General features: G+C 49.7%; 1 long non-coding RNA gene across 1 annotated transcript in view; it reads right to left on the minus strand.

Moving 5' to 3' along the window:
• The window catches only part of LOC115599579, a 39295-nt gene extending 35809 nt beyond the window's left edge, over positions 1-3486 (minus strand). The window contains exons 1-2 of the long non-coding RNA XR_003988510.1: positions 3402-3486; positions 2078-2172 (exon numbers count right to left, since the gene is read on the minus strand). This is a non-coding gene — a long non-coding RNA (uncharacterized LOC115599579). The remainder of the gene's footprint in view (positions 1-2077; positions 2173-3401) is intronic.
• Positions 3487-6000: the final 2514 nt, after the last annotated feature.

The raw sequence follows: 6000 nt of genomic DNA on the forward strand, positions 1-6000 counted from the left end.
GGGGGAAAAGAAATCTTGTGAGGGTCCCTTGTTAGGATGCTAAAAGCACAGTGGAGAAGCTGCAGTGGGAGATACAAACGTTTCTGATCTGGATGCTGTTTGACAAGAAGAAATGAATGGTGCCCATTGTGGATTAGGATGACAATGGTCACAGTGAAAGGTTCCCCTTCCTGCTGCCAGAGCTTCCCTAGGAGAGGAGAGGAGAGGGCTCCTCTAGGGAATTTCTCAGGGGCTGCACCACACCTCTACGTGTCCTGAATGTGTCCCAGAGGACACAAAGCCCAGACCTGCTGCAAGCAGTTTGGTGGTAATACATTCATTAAATAGTCAACTAATAACTTCTGGAAGTTTTCCCTTTTACACACAGTTTACACAAGACCTCTACAGGTTTTGTTTTCCCGTACCTTAATAAGGACTGCAGTCAATCCTTCCCCAGTCTGAGAAGCCTGACAGCAAGCCTTGGAGACAGAAGACTTTTCTTCTCAGAAGCAAGTCAGGGCAGCACAGCAATCCCCCCAATCTCCTAGACCAGTATCTCTGCATCCTCCACTGAGGGATACTTCTCCAGGGATGGAAAGAATCCTGTTCCCAGGACCCCTTCAACTAGACCTGTCCACTAAGAAGGGGAAGGCAGGAAGGAGATGGGGACAACGAGACTCACAAAATGGGCTCTGGAGCCTCCTGATACCTGTGAACCAAGTGAGAGCCACAACATCCCACCCCACATAAATCCCACCTACTCTTACTGAGAAAACACTCTCTGATTTCATAGTGAACTTCCTCCTGCAAGAATCAGAATGAAGAGTTCCTGAGACTGTGAGAAAAACCCGATGGCCCCAAAAAAGCATAAACAGCTCCCCACAGGATGGCTGAAGCCAAATAAGAGAAGGGGGAGTCCAGCTGACAGGGCTATCAGGACATCCAGACTGTGAAGGTTAATGTTGGCTCTGCACACTGACACTAATAATGTCCCAACACCAAGGCAACTAAACACCTGTAAGCTACAGGTTACCCTCCAGCAGCAGAGCAGGGTTTGGATTGTATTGCTCACACCATAAATCACTGTGTCAGCTGCCCCAGCCATTTCCCCTCGCCAGAGGGTAACTGGGTAAAAGTGCTGGGTGCTTGCACGATGGTTGGGGCCAATTAGCTTAAAAAAATATATAATAATGAGGAGGGGGTGGTGGGAAATAAAAGAATGCACAGTGCCTTTTTCCAAAATAACACTCCATATATTTGCATGGAGCAGTTCAGCACGTTTCTGCATTTCTGATCACACCTCTGGGTGCATCAAAAGCGTTATTAATTTCCATCGAGGAGGATTAAGAAGCTTAAATCGTTAGCACTCATTTACTCAGACTTAATGCATTTTTAACGCTGTCTCGTTTTCTGGTGATGTGCTAATCAGCAGCAATAAAATCCTTAAAAGGGATAAAACACCCAAAGGGTCAGCCTTAGGTAGAGGGTGTCCTTCTATGCAGCCAACAGGTTCAACCCCCTCGCCTGCCTCCAGAAGCCCAGCAGATAATCTGGGACTCTGGGCTGGGGTTGTCAGCTTGTGGGAGCTCCCGCAGGGATTTTCCCAGCGCAGCTTCTCGCTGCCATCACGTGTCGTCCACGAACAACCCCTCCAGCTCCCCACTTGCTTTCCTGTACAAGTGATAAGGAGGAAATCCGTCCCAGACAGACAGAGAGGCAGTTTACCCCGGCTGCAGGCAGTGCAAAGCCCGCAGCTGGCAGGGCATTAATTAGAGGTGGCCGCCAATTAAGAGCCGAGCTGCAGTTGCCAGGGCAGGCACCGGGCTGGCTGGCGGCGGGTCAAGAGCAACAACCCCTCGGAGCGTAGAGGAGAAAGGAGCTCAGCATCCCGTAACTCCTGGTTACTCACTGCAGTGACCTCAGCTGCCAGACCTGCCCGGCTGTTACCGGGGCTTTTCATGACACCTCATCGGCTTAACACTGACCGCAGCCGATACAAGGAAGAAAAAAAAAATAATAACAAAAAAATCTATATATTATATAGATATTTTTAAAGCACATTCCCCCAGAGCAGTGGAATAGAGCCATCAGCCCTTACCTGCACTTGCCCCCCTTGCTGCAGCCGCGGCTCTCCCATGACTCTGCCCGCAGCGAGGCTGGGACCCTGGGGCTCCAGGGGGATCTTCTGCCGGGCTGCAATAGAAAAAGGTTAGTTTAAAGCTCCTTATTTGGGCAGTGATGTAAAGGGAAGTTGTTCAGGCAGCACCACCCCCTTTTTCCATTCACTACACATTGTTTCCTGTTGTCAACCAGCTGCTGGGGCTTTCGGCACAGACAAGGGAATCCTTCAGCCCCGCCTGGCTCCGGGCGCTGCCCGCTCCCGCCTGCCCCCGCGGGGGGGTTGGGGGGAGCAAAACTCCCCCGGGCTGGAGCACAGGAGAGGGGCGGAGATGGGGAGGGTGTCCCCTCCTCGCCCTGACAAGGTTTTCCACCCCTCCAGCGGTTTGTTGGCTGCCGGGGTGGTGGAAGGAGGGGAGCGGACCCAGGGATCCGGCTGCCGGGAGGATGGAGGGGGGGGACCTGGCCCGGGGTGGGGTTCGGCGGTGCCAGAGCGGCTCGTCCACCCCACCGCCTCCTTTCTCTCGCCATCCCTCCCTCGCCGCCTTCCTCTCTGACCTCCTCCTCCTCCTCGTCCCCTCTCCATCTGTCCCTGCTCTTCCCTTTCCGCCGGGTTCAGGAGCGGGAGGGGGGGCCGGGACTCCGAACCCACGGAAGAAACCAACCCCTCCCCCCCCAAAAAAAAACCACAAACAAACAAACCAAAAAACAACCAACCAAACAAAAAACCAACCAAACAAAAAAACCCCAACAAACAACAACAAAAAATCAACAAAAAAACCCCAAACAAACAAAAAACCCAACCCACCCAACAAAAAAAACCCCAAAACACCAACCCCCCAGTCATACCCCGTGGGGTTGTGTGGGGTTTTTTCCTTTTTTTTTTTTTTTTAATTCCTTGCTCAATGATCGCTGCTGTAACAAGCCGAAAGGCCGAGCCCTTGCACTAAAAAAGGGGGAGACAAAGTGCTCCTTCATTCGGTCAAAAGCAAAACCAACAGGCCGGGCAAGCCCTGTGTCCCTCTTCCTCGGGGGATGGGAAAAGGACTCCAGGGGTGTTTGTCCCGGTTCCGAGGACAGCGGGAGAACCCCGTGGTTCCAGGCAGACAGCTGGCATGGACTGAGCTGGGGGGGGAAGGGGGGAAGGGGGAAGAATATCCTTGTATCCCAGGCTGTGTTTACATTTAAAATAGATTCGCACATTCAGCAAAATGTTTCGAGTTTCTTCTGTAGCTGATAGAAGTGCGACTGTAGGTAGGGGTTTTACTGGCAAAAACCCGAGAACTCTTGCCAAGGTTACTTACTTTGCTCTGCTCATCAGTGTATTACTTGATAACTAATGGCCACTCCAGGGTGAAACCCGGTAAAACATTCTGTGGTGAGAGAAGCTACACCCCAGCAAAGCTGGAACTCAGCTCCCCTTTTCTAGTGCAGCACAAAAAAAAAAAAAAAATTAAAAAAAAATCACTATTTAAAAAGAAAAACAAAGAAAGCACCCTCAACCCCTACTATTACCAAGCCTGTTGCTCCTATCTGACTCCAGACCTTAAAAAGTCAGAGTTGTAACTTAAAGATGAAATAACAAAGATGGGAGGGCTCTGTTATGGGAAGAAATGCAGCTGGATGTGTTTTTTGGGGTGAACAGAGTGGTTATTTCACTCAGAAAACAGCATGTTGCTCTTCAGGAAAATTAGGGATTGGAGACCTGTTATTGAAACATCAGCCTGGCCACAGAGCAAACTCCATGTCACCTGCATCCCCGAACTGTTCTTAGTGCCAAAAATAAGAAGAAAATCCCCTGTAACACATGCTCCAAGAAACTTGGAGCGTGTTATTGCCTCAATAGCCCAGTTTCACACCCAATTTCAGCTTCTCTCACTCCGGGCAGAAATGAGAATTAGGAGCGTGATGTAAAAACACTTCATGGTTTTATTTGCTTAATTTTGCTCCCATGCTCCCCCCCTTCTCCCTCAGCCTGAGTCACTTTGGTGTCAGCAGGTGCAGTTGCTTAAGGTCCTCCAGGAATTGCACGGATGGAGTCAGACACGGGAGAGGCTGATGGGCCCACGAGGACTCTCAAGCAGTGCACGTGGAGTGGCCTCTGCCCTGCCAAACCTCCCTCAATAAACACTGGAATTGGGTGTGTTTTCCCCTCGAGCTGTGATGAAAAAGCCACTCTGTCCCCTCGGTGGGGTCACAGCCCCAGCTGCACATCCTGGCCACAGCAAGCAGACTGCAGCTGGAGCTCTGCACCAACTCACTGATGGGCCAAGAGCAGTAAAAGCAGCTTGTCACCTAAAGGCCACCCAGGTGGAGCAAGGGGGACTGTGGTGATGGAAGGGATAGGATGTGGCAAAGCATTCCCTTTCTTCATCAAACTGGACCTCGAGTGTTTGGGACAGACACGTAAGGAATGAAAAAGAGCACACCAGAGCATGGACAGAAGTGCAAGGAGCCCTAATTAGAAGTTAAGCAGCCACCACCCTGGTCTCATTTACACCACACCACAGTGAGCAAAAATCAGTTACACATCTCAGTAACTTTGTAAGCCTCAGACTCCTGATGGTTGGGATTTTACCAGGCCAGACAGATAGATCATCTCCTCTGCATACATCTACCATCTTCCTTCATTTTTTTTTTTTTTTTTTAAACATGGACATGAACGGGTGGCTCGTCAAGCTGTGAGAAGCAGTAATTAAAACACCACCTTCCAGTCTGGAAGGCTGAGGGAAGCTGTGTGCCTGGGAGAGGCTTCAGCATCTCTGCCATGATAAATTTGCTCTCCTTGGAAGACAAAGCCCCAGAAATTCATGAAAAGAGCAGCAAGGTGCTAGAGTTGCTTTTCAAGTGGCCCACACAGTACCAAATGTGGACACATTTTAGATTTTCCTTTTAAAAAAACAAAATTAAAGATTTTTAAAATTTCTTTTTAACCAGCATCCTTGACTGCCTCTCACACCAAACACCCAAACCCTCTCTTTCCAGTTATGGAGATCCATCTCTGTGCTCCAACACCCAAAAACCTTGAGGTATTTTTCCCCTGAACAGTACAAACATGGCCATTCAAGGCAATTAACACAAAGGTGTTTTTTGGGGGGTGGTTTTGCTTAGGTGGAAGAGTGTGGTTTGGCTTAAATGAGAAAACGAAGGAAGGGGCAGGTTCCCCTGAGACTCCTCTCCCCACTGCAGGGGCAGGGGGTTAAGTTCAGGCCACGGTGGGCAATTCTGTGGAAATCCCTTGTTAGAAATCAGCATTTAGTCAGGAAAGGGTGGTCTGGTCTGCAGGTACAGGATGGTTCAAACAACCACATCTCCCTCAAAGGTCAGGCTCTTTTCCTCCCTTGAGTGTTCAGCCTGGTTCTGCTCACCCACCCCTCCTCACCTCACCGTGGCCCATGGTGTGCCAAAAAGCTCCAAATTACTGGCTGCCAGAAAAGGCTTCTCTGGAACTATTCTCATGGCTTTTTGTTTGTTTGGTTTTTAGCTCTGTTAGTTTTTCCATCATCCCTGCTCTGTGCTGGAGGGTGCTCCAGAGGAGCCTCAGTGCTCACACACTTCCAGTAGGTCCCTAACTCCCCCCTAAAATGCATTAACAGAAGCTGAAAGCACAGCCAGGACTCTCAGCTTTTCCACATACATGAGAGCTGCTGTTTGAGGAACCTGATGGGAAAGAAGGTTCCTCAGAAGTGGGAAATCAGGGAGTTTGATCTCAGTTCTCCCACGGATTTGCTACACAGCTATCAACAAGTCTCTTCACCTTCTGTGTTAAAATCTTCCCATCCACAGAAACTGTCTGAGGACCTAAAATGCTGCTCTGTGCTTTGTCTTTTTTTTTTTAAAGCCCCCGTGCCCAAGTATGAGCACTTGTGCTACTAATTGAAGAGGGGACCAGGACGAGGGTTT

The sequence above is a fragment of the Calypte anna genome, chromosome 23, assembly GCF_003957555.1.
Source record: "Calypte anna isolate BGI_N300 chromosome 23, bCalAnn1_v1.p, whole genome shotgun sequence".
Lineage (NCBI taxonomy): Eukaryota > Metazoa > Chordata > Aves > Apodiformes > Trochilidae > Calypte > Calypte anna.